Below are 15,535 nucleotides of genomic sequence, written 5' to 3' on the forward strand. Positions count from 1 at the left end.
CACTATGGACACGGGTCTCCGTGCTCCTCTCCCTGCGCGAGGGCAGCTCGGTGGCCGGGGGCTTGCGCCAGCTTGGCAGGGGGCATCCTGCCGCCCTCTGATGGACTAGATGCTCCTGGTGTAATCAGCTGACTCACGGGACGGGGAGGCAGGATGTGCCGGGCGCTAGGCCCAGAGTCGGCCCTTGGCTCCCGCACGGCGAATGACGCTCCTCCTTTGCCATCGCGTTCCCACGGCCCGAGACGCCGGCTCCGAAATGCTCCAGTGACTCACAAGGGTGGATTCTCAGCTGCTTTTCATCAGTTTCCCTGCCAAAGACTCGGTTCACCCCCAAATGCACTGGGGCTAATGGCTTAGTGAGTGATTCACTGGGACAGCTCAGCCCAGGTGAAATGGATTTCTGGGGGGGAGTGGCACTTGGCAAGCACAGATCACAGCCTCCGTCTGAGTTATCAAGCACCCTGCTGGAGAACACAGCCGCCTTATTGCTCCCGGGCCCCTTTTTGGCCTGCAAACCCACGGCCGGGGACAGCCCCACCCTCTGCTGGCAGAACACAGCACAGCTCCAGGGGGTGCTGAATTCCTGGGGAACTGGCCTCTTCCAGCAGCATGCCCCCTTGCCACCAGCCCAGCCTAGGGATGGTCAGGACCTGACCGACGGGCACAGCCCCCTATGGCCTCCTCTGAGAGGCAGCATGGCAGACCCCAGACTCAGCAATGGGTCGGTCTCCCCCTCGCGTTAGGGTGTCTGCGTTAAAATGTCCCACCTTCCAGGGGCATCCTGACTTTGTGCCTGTGATGTGACCACTTCCCCGTGGCTCCCTCCGGTGGGCTGGGCGCATGGCCCCTCCGCCCAGATCCATCGCGTCTGGAGCAAAGGGGCCCCAGGGAGCCCAGGGTCCAGCGTGCGCATGGGGAAGCCGTTTAGCGTTCCACTTGCAGAAGGCGACCAGCGAGGGATGTCCTGTGTCTGCCAGAGCTCTCAGGACGGACGTGATTTCTGCAGGGGCACACTGCTCTCCAATGTGTGTTGGGTCTCCGGGCCGTACAACGGCCTGACAATGCAAATATCACACTGGACACATTCACAGTTTTCTTATGGCCCTAGCCGCTCCTAAGGCTACAGGTGTTACGTTGTGATACGATTGTGGGTTCGTAGTTTACAATCCGTACAGGTACACAGTATTCACAATCATAACTCTTCATCTTTGTAATATTGCAAAACCTGCTATCCGTTAAATAAGATACGTGAAGTATAATTCCTTCTCGTCTACTACTAGCACTGGGTGCAAACATGTCCCCTTCCTGCCGGTATGGCAGCTGACTTGTTCAGTGAGTGCACCAACCATGCATCTTTGGCTTCTTTTGTCAACACAGACACATTCATCTCTTTCTTGTTCAGTGTGATCCTCAAACACTTGGTCCATGGGCCACACACTGAAACATGCCAATGGGGTGCCGCTGTTGGTTTTCTGTATGTGCCCAGGGGAATACATAACCAGATTTTGTGTTAACTGGATTCCCACGGCACCCCTGGAGCGATGTCAGTAGTTTGGCTGGGGCGTTCAGTTCCTACATACGCGTGTAGAGCGAACCGTTTGATCTTTAGGTAAGGTAACGTTTACCCATCTCCACCGCACCGTGACCTGTCTCTGCTCCGCTAGAGCATTTTCCCACAACAGCTTCGGTTATTTCCAAGGACACATTTCCTTGCACGTGTAACCCACACCCCTAGTGTGGTTCCCTGTCCCATGTAGTGGCACTCAGACCATTTACAGCGAGAGATAAGAATGAGGGATCTCTACAGCCTAAGCTAAGAGCCTTGGCTTTATAGCTCAAGCTCCTACGCTAAGCTCCACAGTACGGATGTTAAGGACTAGTCGACTAGTCGCTTCCCCCTCCCCGCAGCCGCTATCAGATAGAGGCAGCAAAGGGGCGGGGGGAAGAAGGGGTACTTCAAAGCGGCAGCAGCACATGAAGCCCGGGGTCAGCTGGGGACTCCCTAGCTGACGCCAGGCTCCATGCGGCATTTCTGTGCAACCTGGAGTCAGCTGAGGAGTCCGGGTTCTGCGGAAATGCCGCTCGGAGCCTGGGATCAGCTGAGGAGTCCGGGTTCTGCGGAAATGCCGCTCGGAGCCTGGGATCAGCTGAGGAGTCCGGGTTCTGCGGAAATGCCGCTCGGAGCTTGGGATCAGCTGAGGAGTCCGGGTTCTGCGGAAATGCCGCTCGGAGCCTGGGATCAGCTGAGGAGTCTGGGTTCTGTGGAAATGCCGCTCGGAGCCTGGGATCAGCTGAGGAGTCTGGGTTCTGTGGAAATGCCGCTCGGAGCCTGGGATCAGCTGAGGAGTCCGGGTTCTGCGGAAATGCCGCTCGGAGCCTGGGATCAGCTGAGGAGTCCGGGTTCTGTGGAAATGCCGCTCGGAGCTTGGGATCAGCTGAGGAGTCCGGGTTCTGCGGAAATGCCGCTCGGAGCTTGGGATCAGCTGAGGAGTCCGGGTTCTGTGGAAATGCCGCTCGGAGCTTGGGATCAGCTGAGGAGTCCGGGTTCTGTGGAAATGCTGCTCGGAGCCTGGGATCAGCTGGGGAGTCCCCAGCTGACCCCAGCTCCGGTCCCCTGCTGACCCCAGGCTCCATGCGGGCATTTCAAAGGAGGAATGCGGAAGTGCGTATCGACTAGTCGAGTAGTCGATGGAAATTCCATCGACTACTTGACTAGCAAATTAATTGATATTTAACCTCCTTACTCCAGAGGTCTTGGGTTCAAATCCCCCCCAATGGCAGTTCCATGTACCTTCCCAGATTATTTGAATGACCAGTTACTGAGTTATTTCCTGGGCCTGTGCACAGGTTAATGCTACGGACACATTTTCTTGTATTGATCCCACAGTCCCTGCTAACAATATAACAAATCCCTGTCCCCTTGCGATTGCCAGTCGGGCAGTATTCTGGGAAATAATTGTTGTCTCATTCCTAATGTTGATAAGCAGTCGCTGACGGGCTTTCCCTAGAATGTAACGTAAGGTTTGTTTGCCAATCCTCTCTGTTAGTAGTATCCAGTGTCCCACTCCTAAGCCAGTTCCACCCAAAACAGTCCCCCATACACCTGTGATGGGGCGCACCAACCCCACACTGGACCTGCTAGGGTTAACCAAGGTTACCTGGTGCAAAAAGCCCCGCCCACACGGCCCTACTGGGCATGCTCCAGCTGGGGGCTGGCTATAAAGGCCGGTGGAACAGTTCTGGCTGGGCTGACGGCTGCTGGGGAGGGAGGTGATGCCAGAGCTCCGGAGGCAGAGCAGCGAGTGGACCGACCCGTCGAGACCAGTCTAAGGAACAGCCGGAGGAGCCCCAGGCTGGAGGAAAGGGCCGGGCAGGTGGCTTGGGTGGGTCCAGTAGGAAGTAGCCTGGGAGAGAGATCTCCAAGAGCTCGGCGTGTTGTGGGCGGATTCCCTGCTGAGCCAGTGGCCACCCCACTGCTGACAGGGCCCTGGGCTGGGAGCTGGTGGAGAGGGTGGACCTGGGTCCCCCAACCCCGTCCCTATTAACCCCCAAAGGGGGCACTATAACTGTTGCTATTGACTCTGACTGCTAGGCCCTGAGGGCAGGGAGCAGTGTTATTATTGACTCTGGCCACTAGGCCTCACTGCCCCTGAGGGAGGTTACTGACTCTGGCTGCTGGGCCTCACCACCTCTCAAGAAGGGGGTGTTTTTACTAACTGTGGCCACTAGGCAAGACAGCCTCATTGGGACAGGATGTGTTTATTGGCCCTGAGCCATAGGGACTGATGAACACACCAGGCGAAACACCCTTTGACAGGCCTCCGAGGCCTAACACCCTGCCTCTGAGGGGGACGGGCGTTCACACCCCTGACAACACCCTTTTGGGTTTTTTCCTTATGGATTTGTCAATATACCCTCATTTTTGCCATGCTGCCCTCCCCGTATGGAGAGTTGGTACGTACGGGGCGCACTGAGGCATGACGGCGGAGGCACACGTTTAACCCCGTCAAGTCCAGCTCCAAGGGCTTCCGAGAACCTATTGGTGATGTCGTGACTTGCTCCCGACGATCCAGTTCTACCCATGGGGCCCGTTTAATGGGAGTCCTCTTGATTTGCGCCTATCGGACTCAGTCGCAATGAGCTTAAAATGGAATTTTGCCCAGCTGTTTTGTAATGTGTAGTCACCTGCTTGGGCAGGGATCTAAGACCACGAATCAGACTCTGAATGTATGATTGAACTTTCGGTGGCTTTTTAGTACAGTCATGGCCGTGGGTTTCCTGAATCGGTTCAGAGGGTCTCAGTTCCCCTATGGCCCGGAAATCCACCTGCCCCGGTGCACTGGGGCAGTTTCCTGATGTTTGTGCTGGGAAACCTGCTGGCATGGCTGACTACGAATGGATCGGTCCAATATCGTACCATCACCCAGAGGTTATCTTGCTGTGCGTTGATGACATGAATGCGGACAGCCGGGGACCAGGGTTCGCTACAGACAAACAGGTGACACACACACAGTCACGACAGCAGCCTCTTTATCCCGGTGCCCGGGTCGCTTGTGTCCTGCTGGTCTCCACCTAGTTTGTGCCAACACCTTCCCCACCCAAGTCCCTTTCTAGGGGTCCCAAGAAAGAGCAGATGTCCTGTACCTGATCTGGGGTAAAACCAGAAACCTCTCAAATCTTTTGCCTTGTTTCCCTTTGTTGCTCTGGGTCAGGCTCCGGTTTTGTTACTCCCCTCGTGGGAACCGGAGCCCAGGACTGAGTTGTGCTTTGAATTTCCCGTCCCGCAGTCCCTTTGTGCCGGGCCCGGGGCCCGTCAGGCGTGTGTTCCCCGGTCCCCCGCTCTCACCTCCCCTTGCCGCTGCTCTGCCCTGCCGGTGCGGGATCCAGCCCCCTTGCCCTGTCCAGCGTCTGCCCCAGACGAAGCCAGGAGCAAAGCCCCGACACACTCTGCAGAACCTGGACCTCGGCACGTGGGGCTGGCAGCAGAGTCGGCAGCTGGAAGCCCGGGGTGGCTGCCACACCTCTGGGCCCTAGTTCCCACAGCTCTCCCTCCGGGCCCCCAACCCGCTACCTACCGCCTGTCTGGTCCCCGCCTGTCTGGCCCGACCCTTGTTTCCTTGTGACAGGCTCCGGCAGCTGCCGGAGCAGCCCCAGCTCCACCTGCAACGTGTCCCCCCCAGGCAGGCTCTACTTTCCGTTTCAGCTGCTCGCCCGCGCCTGTTGTCACCGGCAGAGCTGTGGCCGTCTGCAGTGCTGAAGCTGCCCTGGTGCGCTCGGCTGCCTTCTCCCGAACCACATTGCCCTTAACCTGGGGCGGTGCATGGGGGGCACAGGGGCTTCTGCTAGCCCCTACCCCCAGCCTTGCTAGTCCCCCAGGCTGCCTTGCTTGGGGGAAGAGGCAGGGTGGGGTGGGAAGAGGGTGGAGCATGGACAGAGAAGAGGTGGGGCAGGAGCAGAGCCTGGGGCTGAGGGGGGTTGTCGTGGCCCTTCCCTGGGGTGGGGTGGGGGGGCTCATGTGGCCAATGGCCCCCAGGTACTTCCCCCCCAGGTCAGGTACCCTCTTTACCAGTCGCCTGTGTCCTTAACCATCGCCAAATCAAAGGTGTAGTCCTCCAGCTGCCTTCCGCCAGGCTGGAGGGGTGAGTGGCGGCTTCCCATAATGCCCATGCTGCTTTCATAGCCGCCATCTTTGCTTTGGGCGTCATGCACTTCCAGAAGGCTTCAAAGCCCTCCCAAGCCGGCTCCAGGGTTTCCCTCCCCATGGGCCTGGACCTTGTTCTGCCACCCACTTACTGGGGGGGAGGTTCCTCAGCTAACCCCCCCCCCAGAGTCTTTGCTTGATTTTCTTCCCCTCCCGCTGCTTCAGGGTGCCCAATGTACCAAGCAGGGAGCCCCCCCTTTCTGCCAAAACACCCCTCCTGTTCCGCTGCTGGTCCTGCGTGAGGCTGGGTCAGGTCGGTCCAAATGGCCGCAGGAGCTGGCTCTGCGGTGGCCCGCACTTGGCACGCTCCACCCCGCCATCGCTGGAGAATGGCGCGGGGCCGGCTACTCGGGGCAGAGCGCGGGCCAGGAGTGCAGCGGCTGAGGGAGATGCTGAGCAGCGAGGCTGGCCCAGTGCCCGGTTACGGACCAGAACACCTGGCAAACGGGTCCTGGTGGCTCCAGGCGGCACTGCCAGCCGGGCTGTTAAAAGCCCAGTCAGTGTGGGCACAGCAGAGGTCCGGGCCTAAGGCACCTGCCCTGCCCTGCTGAGCTCAGAAGCAACTGCTGGGCCACAGCCCTGAGGCACATGGGGTGTCCAGGGTCTGCAAGGATCCATGCACTGTCCCTGTCCCAAGTGCCAGCTCCTCCACTCTCATTGGCTGGGACCTGCAGCCCATGGGAGATGCATAGCATGGTGCCTATGCATAAGTAGGCAGTGCATGGAGCTTTCCTGGCCACCATGTGCCTAAAGGCTACAGGGACCTGGTGGCTGCTTCCTGGAGCTGCGGTACACACCACCAGGACCTGCACGCCAAACCTCCTTCTGCCCCCCAACTGCCTGCGACAGCCTGGAGCCCCCTCCTGCACCCCAAACCTCTCCTTCCCCATCCCACCCCAGAACCCACTTTCCCCAGCCTGAGACCTTGCCCTCCGCATCCTTAAGCACAGCAGGATCCTATTTCCCATCAACATCTCTCACTGCAGCCCCCTTTCTCTCACTGGGGAGCGTGGATTGCATCACCTACCCGCCTCCACTGATTCTTAGCTGGTGGTGACTTCTTGCCCTGGGTTGTACCTGTCAGATTGCTTTCCCCTCCCCACCCCCCACCTGGACGTGTTTACACCCAGCCTCTAATACTGGAACCCAGCAAACTCCGAACACCAGAGCGTGAAACTCTACAGCAATGCACTGGTGTGAAATGCTAATATGTAAATGAGCCTGCTGGTGCTGGCTTTCCCCGCTTTATCCCACAGGGAGCAGCAGAGAACTCCAGCCAGCTCTCCCTTGTATCTCTGGGGCTTCCAGGGCAAATAAAGAAGCAAAAAAGAACCAATGTCAAGTCCCCATGGGTATGTCTACACTACCCTCCTAGTTCGAACTAGGAGGGTAGTGTAGACATACCCCATGAGAGTGAGTGTCCCCGTGGGGGTGCTGCCTCCGTGCCTGGCGGTGTCTGCCCTGCAAGACTCAGGCCCCAGGCTGCTAGACAGGGGCTGTGCGCAGGAAACCAGCGCCTCCCTGGTGCATCGCCGCAGGGAGCGGAGGAAGCCATTCTCGCTGGTCCTGCCCTCCGGTCTGTCTCCTCCTGGGTGCAGCCCCCGCCCTGCGGGCGCCCTCGCTGTTCTCTTCTCCAAACAGTCGCGCCGGCAACCGGCCGGCCGGATTAGCAGCCATCTAGCCCATTTGCCGCTCCGCAAACATGATTAGTTCCAGCCACGTCCCGGCAGCAGCTGATAAGCCTTCGATATGGTCCCCTGACGTCACTGTCGCTTTGCCGCCTCCGGGGCGGCGAATGCTGCGGGGACTAGGCAGCCAAGCCCTGCGGCGTGTGCCCACGCCCCCCGTGACTCTCCGAGGCGCTCCCTCGGCGCCGGAGCATCCTGGAGCGGGCATTTGTGCTGCCGCCGCTGGACATGCCGGAGCTCCGAGGGCAGCGTATCCCCCTAGGCGACTAGTCCTTCGCCAGTACCTGATCTCGGCCACGGGCCCGGGGCCCACCCCGGAGGCGGCGCATTTCCAGCGTGGGGTCTGTGACCGGCTGCCTCCCTCGCACAGGGGGCTGATCAGATCCGTGCTACGGGGCCTCGCCTGGGCCCTGATGTGAGGTACCTTGGGCTGTGCCCCATTGCTGCGTCCCACGGCAGTGGGGGCTCCTGGCACGAGTAGAATGGCGCTGCAGGCTGAGCAGGTACCCGGGGGGCGAAGGGCTTGGGGCCCCGCTCACTGCTCCAGTGACACTGCAATTCCCAGCCAGCGGGGCCTCGCCGTGCTAAGGGGCCTGCCCAGCGAGCTCTCCGACAGCCGGGCGGGCGCTGGGGAAAGGCTGCTCATGGCCAGCAGCCCTCGATGCTCTGAGGAGGCACCGCTCAGCCCCCGTCAGCAGAACTTTCCATGGGGTAAGCGGTGGGCACAGGCCCACAGCACAGCTGGGGCCAGGGCTGGGCATGGTGCCCTGGCTTGGCTGGGACTGGGTATGGTGCCGCGGCATTTTTGAGGCTGGGGCTGGGCATAGTGCTGAGGCGTGGCTGGGGCCGGGGCATGGCTGGGGTTGGGCATGGTGCCGCATTGTGGCTGGGGCTGGGCATGGTACCAGGGTGTGGCTGGGGCCATGGTGAGGCTGGGGGCTGGGCATGGTGCTGGGGCGTGGTTGGGGCCATGGCATGGCAGGGACTGAGGCGTGGCTGGGGGCTGGGCATGGTGCCAGGGTGTGGCTGGGGCCATGGCGTGGCTGGGGCCGGGCATGGTGCCAGGGTGTGGCTGGGGCCATGGCGTGGCTGGGGGCCGGGCATGGTGCCAGGGCGTGGCTGGGGCCATGACGTGGCTGGGGGCCGGGCATGGTGCCGGGGTGTGGCTGGGGCCATGGCGTGGCTGGGGGCCGGGCATGGTGCCGGGGTGTGGCTGGGGCCATGGCGTGGCTGGGGGCCGGGCATGGTGCCAGGGCGTGGCTGGGGCCATGGCGTGGCTGGGGGCCAGGCATGGTGCCGGGGCGTGGCTGGGGCCATGACGTGGCTGGGGGCCGGGCATGGTGCCGGGGTGTGGCTGGGGCCATGGCGTGGCTGGGGGCCGGGCATGGTGCCAGGGCGTGGCTGGGGCCATGGTGTGGCTGGGGGCTGGGCATGGTGCCAGGGCGTGTCTGGGGCCATGGTGTGGCTGGGGGCTGGGCATGGTACCGGGGCGTGTCTGGGGCCATGGCGTGGCTGGGGGCCGGGCATGGTGCCAGGGTGTGGCTGGGGCCATGGCGTGGCTGGGGGCCGGGCATGGTGCCGGGGTGTGGCTGGGGCCATGACGTGGCTGGGGGCCGGGCATGGTGCCGGGGTGTGGCTGGGGCCATGATGTGGCTGGGGGCCGGGCATGGTGCCAGGGTGTGGCTGGGGCCATGGCGTGGCTGGGGGCTGGGCATGGTGCCAGGGTGTGGCTGGGGCCATGATGTGGCTGGGGGCCGGGCATGGTGCCAGGGTGTGTCTGGGGCCATGGCGTGGCTGGGGGCTGGGCATGGTGCCAGGGTGTGGCTGGGGCCATGGCGTGGCTGGGGGCCGGGCATGGTGCCAGGGTGTGTCTGGGGCCATGATGTGGCTGGGGGCCGGGCATGGTGCCAGGGTGTGGCTGGGGCCATGGCGTGGCTGGGGGCCGGGCATGGTGCCAGGGTGTGGCTGGGGCCATGGCGTGGCTGGGGGCCGGGCATGGTGCCAGGGTGTGTCTGGGGCCATGGCGTGGCTGGGGGCCGGGCATGGTGCCAGGGTGTGGCTGGGGCCATGGCGTGGCTGGGGGCCGGGCATGGTGCCAGGGTGTGTCTGGGGCCATGGCGTGGCTGGGGCCGGGCATGGTGCCAGGGTGTGGCTGGGGCCATGGCGTGGCTGGGGCCGGGCATGGTGCCAGGGTGTGTCTGGGGCCATGGCGTGGCTGGGGGCTGGGCATGGTGCCAGGGTGTGGCTGGGGCCATGATGTGGCTGGGGGCCGGGCATGGTGCCAGGGTGTGTCTGGGGCCATGGCGTGGCTGGGGGCCGGGCATGGTGCCAGGGTGTGGCTGGGGCCATGGCGTGGCTGGGGCCGGGCATGGTGCCAGGGTGTGTCTGGGGCCATGGCGTGGCTGGGGGCTGGGCATGGTGCCAGGGTGTGGCTGGGGCCATGATGTGGCTGGGGGCCGGGCATGGTGCCAGGGTGTGTCTGGGGCCATGGCGTGGCTGGGGGCCGGGCATGGTGCCAGGGTGTGGCTGGGGCCATGGCGTGGCTGGGGGCCGGGCATGGTGCCAGGGTGTGGCTGGGGCCATGGCGTGGCTGGGGGCCGGGCATGGTGCCGGGGTGTGGCTGGGGCCATGATGTGGCTGGGGGCCGGGCATGGTGCCGGGGTGTGGCTGGGGCCATGATGTGGCTGGGGGCCGGGCATGGTGCCAGGGTGTGGCTGGGGCCATGGCGTGGCTGGGGGCCGGGCATGGTGCCAGGGTGTGGCTGGGGCCATGGCGTGGCTGGGGCCGGGCATGGTGCCAGGGTGTGGCTGGGGCCATGGCGTGGCTGGGGGCTGGGCATGGTGCCAGGGTGTGTCTGGGGCCATGGCGTGGCTGGGGCCGGGCATGGTGCCCGGGTGTGTCTGGGGCTGGAGTGGGCACAGGGCGGCAGCAAGTCAGTCGCTGTGAGCCATGTTTTAGGCTGGATTTCCAGGAGTTATCAGGTTGGTGGCCACGCAGGGCGGGGTGGGGGGAGCAATCGGGTCTGGGGGTGGTGGGTGCCCATCCCCCCGGCGTGTCTGAGAAGGGCACGGGGGGCGCGTACCCAGGGAGGCCAGGGGAGCTGAGACGGGCCATGGGGGTTTACAGCCTGGCCGCTCCCCTCCCCAGGCGCTGCAGGGGCGCACACGAGGGGCAGCCCGGGGCCCTCAGCCGCAGCCCTGGCCCTGGCCCAAAGGCAAGCAGCGCGGCTCGGTGTCTGTCTGTGCCCTCTGAGCCTCCCTGCCCAGGTCCCCAGCCAGCCCCACCCCTCCATGGGCGCCAGAGGGACGGGGAGCCCCCAGCCCCGCCCACACCTGGGCGCTCCGATTCCCGCCAGCTGGGAGACCTGCTTCCTGGGCCTGCCCCACCACCACCCCGCACTCGGCCCCGGCGAGCCCCACGGCGTGCAGCTCGGGGGAGGGGCTCTGGCGGGAGGAAGGGGGTGGGAAGAGGTGGGCTGGGGAGGGGCTTGAGAGAAGGGGAGGAGGGGGGGCAGGCCTGGGGCAGGGGTAGCCCTGGGCTCTGTGGCCCCCTTGGGGGGCCCGGCCTGCCTCTGGTAGCTGAGTCCAAGCTGGGCCCGGCCTGGGCTCCCCCAAGCCTCCTGCCTCTGTCCACGCTCGCTGCCCAGGGGGGCCTGCTTTGCTGGGAGGGAACTTGTTCCCTCTGGAAACTGGGGGGCTGGTGGCCAATGGTGCCAGGCCCCCAGCGCCGGACGGGGGCCTGCGGGGTGGGGGTGCGGAGAGGGCCTCCCAAATTAGCTATTCACATTTTGGCAGAGGCATGGGGGGCAGTGCCCCTCCCCCCCCGAGTGCTACCCTGAGGCACCGACACCAGCGCCAAGGGCGCCCTCAAGCCCAAAGCCTGGGGGGGGGGGGAGCGGCCGGGCTGGGGGGCGTCTTGCAACCTGTTCCTCGTTCAGGGTGTTTGATCAGGCTCCTGGCTGCCGATCCAGTAATAAAGCGCCTGACGATGCCGCCGGGGACGACGGAGCATATGTCCCGGCATATGCTTCTGAGGGCGGCCTCTTCGGCTCCGTCGTTCCAATCAAAACACAGCTCCCTGCCAACCCCGGCCTTATCACCCTGCGGGCTGGGAGGCGGGAGCCCGTGGGGTCCTGGCTGCTCCTTCTCTGGCCTTTTGGGAGGCTCTGCTGTTCTGACACCCCCGTATTGATCGTCCTGCAGGAACAGCCCAGAGTTAGATCCAGGGGCGCTGCAGGAGATGGCAGCAGCCACGAAGCCCGCCCCCCAAGCGCCCCTCGCCCCTCCCTGTCTCTGGGCGGTGAGGCTAAGGGCTGGCAAGAGTTCCCTGGAAGCTGTGTGCTTGTGCAGCGGCTCAGGACAGAGCCAAATGCCACCCAGTGGATTAGCAGAGTGCCCACAGCTAGGTTTTGGTTTCTACTGGTGGTGCACTTTTGCACATGCCTCGGTGCACACTGAAAAAATTATTCCACACATGGGTGGAAAAAATCCGCAGATGGATGGAAAAGATTAGAGGGAATCTGGTGCCTGCTGGCCCCGGGGAGCCAGGTGGCCAAAGGGGCAGCTCGTCAGCCATTCTCCAGCAGGCCAGCCTCTTTGGCCTAGGACACGAGGGCTCCGTTCCGATAACAGCCGGCTTATTGCACCTCTGCTTCCTTTTCCTCCCTCCCTCAGCCTCGCAGGGCGACTGCAATGGCCTCGAGAGGTCAGAACCTCAATGGAAATCGCACGAGACGTGTGGCACCGTAGGCATTGCTCCGGACCGACTCAGAGGGAGGAGCGCCCCCTGCTGAGCCCACACCACACCCCCTTTACAATTCTGCTAGTAAGAAACAAAACAAATGTGAGCAGAACCAAGAAACGCATCCTTAACTCTGCCCTTGGGGAGGTGACACAGTCCCTGTAACCTTAACTCTGCCCTCACATAGATGGTAGTTCCTGGTTTGCTTGCTCTTTGGTGGGTGGTGAAGTCTGGCTGCATATGGCTTATGTGAGTAGCCAGACAGTGAGGGGCAAAGCCCCACTCCTGCTCTGCTGACCCTCCCCATGTGACTGTCCAGCTGGGACAAAGGAGACCAGCTCCCTTCCCAATTCTCCTGACAACTGACCTGCGCTCACATCAGCCTGCCCATGGCTGGTCTAGAAAGCGCGCCCCCTCCCGTGAAGCAGGAGATGGATCCCTGCTTCACTGGGGTCTGTCCCGACTGCTTTCCCGCTCTCCCTGCTCCTGCGGGGTCTAGGAGACTCCCGGCCCTGCTCACCGGAGTCTATTGATGCGGGGGGTGGGGGGGGGGAGTTGACAGCTGTCCGCAGAGTTACAAGCGAGCGAACCACGCGATGAGTGTTTGCAAGGTGTGTGCACCTGGGCGATAGTTACACCTGGGGCTGTAACGCCAGAACCCGCCGTTCCATTCGCACGGAACGTGGCCAACAAAATTACCCAGGCGCACTCCCCCACGTGCGCTCACACACGCATGCACACCCACAGGCACACAGACACACGCATGCACACCCACGGGCACACAAACACACGCATGCACACCCACAGGCACACAGACACACGCATGCACACCCACGGGCACACAAACACACGCATGCACACCCACGGGCACACAGACTCACGCATGCACACCCACAGGCACACAGACACACGCATGCACACCCACGGGCACACAGACACACGCATGCACACCCACGGGCACACAGACACACGCATGCACACAGACACCCGCACCCCCCCCCCCAATGGGATTCAGGTGTTGCACAAGCAGCCAATTAACTCGATAGGCTGCACCTTGGGGGGGGGAGTCAGGCTTGATTGATGAGGCTAATGGATGATGAAGCCCAGCTAGACAGGCCAGGTGGAGCTTGTATAAAGCCAAGCAGTGGGGGCCCAAGCTGGCAGGAAGGGCTGAGCAGAAGAGCTGTGGGGAGGCAAGCAGCACAGGGACAGAGCAGTGAGGTTTGGCAGGCCTTGGTTGCTCTTGCAGGGGCCCTGGGTTCCCAACCAGCCCCTGGGAACTGGCACAGGCCTGGAGAAGGCAGCAGCCAGATATCAGCATCACCCCTGGCCAGAGGGCTGCATCCCAGAGACAGCCCCTGAGTCTGGGCCTGGAAGAGGGGGTGAGAGCTGAGCACCCCCAGCCTGGAAGCAGGAGGCCTCCAGTGGTAAGTGAAACCCAGGGGAGAGGCAGCCTTGTAACTTTCAGCCCCAGGCATCTCTACAGGGGGATGAATGCGGTTTGGCCTGGAGACTGCCCTGGTGGGTAGAGCCCTGATGGGGACACAACTTGTTTCTGCAGCTGTAGTGGCAAAAAGAGCCGTGGGTATTGGCAGTGAGGGGCGTGGCTGTGGCTCCCTGTGACTATCCAGGTGGGTGAAGGGCTCTGGGGACTACATTTGTGTCTGCATCCCTAGTCACAAACCTGGCTGTGGCTGTGGACAGCTGTGGCTCTAACGCAGCTATCCCTGTGTGTGTGGGGCTCGAGCTATGGGGCCGAGGCCTCACGTGCGGCTTGCCACTGGCAGTGGAATTTGAGCTCCCCACTGGATCAGCTGTGCAAACCCCCGCACAGGCCCCCGTGTTTGCAGGAGCTGCCTTTCCCTGCCCCCAATTGAGCAGCCTCTGTCTCTGGGTGCCCAGCCACCAGGACTTTCAGAGCTGCTGAGTACCTGCTGCTGCCCCTGGCTTGGCATTGCCGGTCCCCTGAATTACAGGATTGGCCTCATGTGCAGGAGGGGGCCTCGAAACTGACGACTGCAGAGGAGAGCTGGCTGGCTCTCCCAACCCACCCCTGCATGACCCTGGGCTCTCTGTAACTTACAGCCACCCAGCTGGCATGAGTAGTGGTGTGTGTGCCCCCCCCCCCCATCATAGCCACAGCTGAGTGCCAGGCTGGTGGCTAGAACTGTTGGCCCTGCCACCTACATGAACCCCAGCCTAAGCCATGGGATGTGGGTGACCTCTAGTGGTCAGTTGGGGACTCCAGCCTGCCAGCTACTCTGCGGGGGGGGGAGACGACAAGCCTTGCCCAGGGACTCGGCTCCTTGCTTGCGGGGGGGAGGCTACGCAGCTGGGCCACAGAGATGAGCTCTTGCAGCTGCTCCCCAGTGGGGGTTTGAGAGCTCATGGGAGGGGCACTGCCTCGTGGGGGACATACGAGCTGGGCTTTCCATGGTCGCCTCCCTCCCTTCTGCTCGCCCTTTGCCTCTGCCCAGGGCTGGTGCTCCCGGAAGAGGGGCGGAGTGGCCGAGGGGTGCAGGCCTGGGCAGATCCAGTGGAGGGGCAGAGACCAACCCAAGAGAGGCGGGGGGGGGGGGGTGAATTCCCACCTGCCTTGGCTACAGAGCAGCTGCAGAATGCAGACGCATGAGCCTCGGATAGGGAACTGCCCCATCTCGGCTTCAACACATGGATCCCTGTGGGGTGGGGTCCAGGGCCCTGCTAATGTTCTCCTTAGAGAACCCTCTTTGGCCCTGGCTCATTCCTGCGATGGTTCCAGTTTAATTCCTAAGGCCCTAACCAAATTCGTGGTCCCTATGGGTCAATTTCATAGGATTTAAAACAGACTGGCTGCATCTACACTGGCATGATTTTGCACAAGAACTCCTTTGCGGAAGAGTCCTTGTGCAAAAACTCTTCCAGAAGAGCGTCTACACTGGCATGTGCTTTTGCACAAGAGCATCCGTGCCAGTGTAGACGTTCTCTTGCGCAACAAAGCTCCGATGGCCATTTTAACCAGTGGGCTTTCTTGCGCAAGAAATTCATGTCTGTCTACACTGACCTCTTGCACAAGAACAGTTGCCCAAGAGGGCTTATTCCTGAGCGGGAGTATCAGAGTTCTTGTGCAAGAAGCCCTGATTTCATACATTAGAATATCAGTGTACTTGTGCAAGAACTCACGGCCAGTGTAGTTTTTGCGCAAAAGCAGCTGCTTTGGCACAAGATTGTGCCAATGTAGATACAGCTAGTCAGTTTCACGGCTTCAGAGGTTTACACCTGACACTTCACCTTGAGGACCCTGACTCCATCGGCCCTGTGTACCTTCCCGACCGCCTCCCCCTTGTCATCCTAGCTGGCTGCATGCGATACACCCGGTCCCCTTCCGAACCGTGTCAAACAATCACCTGTACATGCTCGTGCTTCA

This window comes from Pelodiscus sinensis, chromosome 15 (assembly GCF_052426305.1).
Source record: "Pelodiscus sinensis isolate ZL-2025 chromosome 15, ASM5242630v1, whole genome shotgun sequence".
In the NCBI taxonomy this organism is placed as follows: Eukaryota; Metazoa; Chordata; order Testudines; family Trionychidae; genus Pelodiscus; species Pelodiscus sinensis.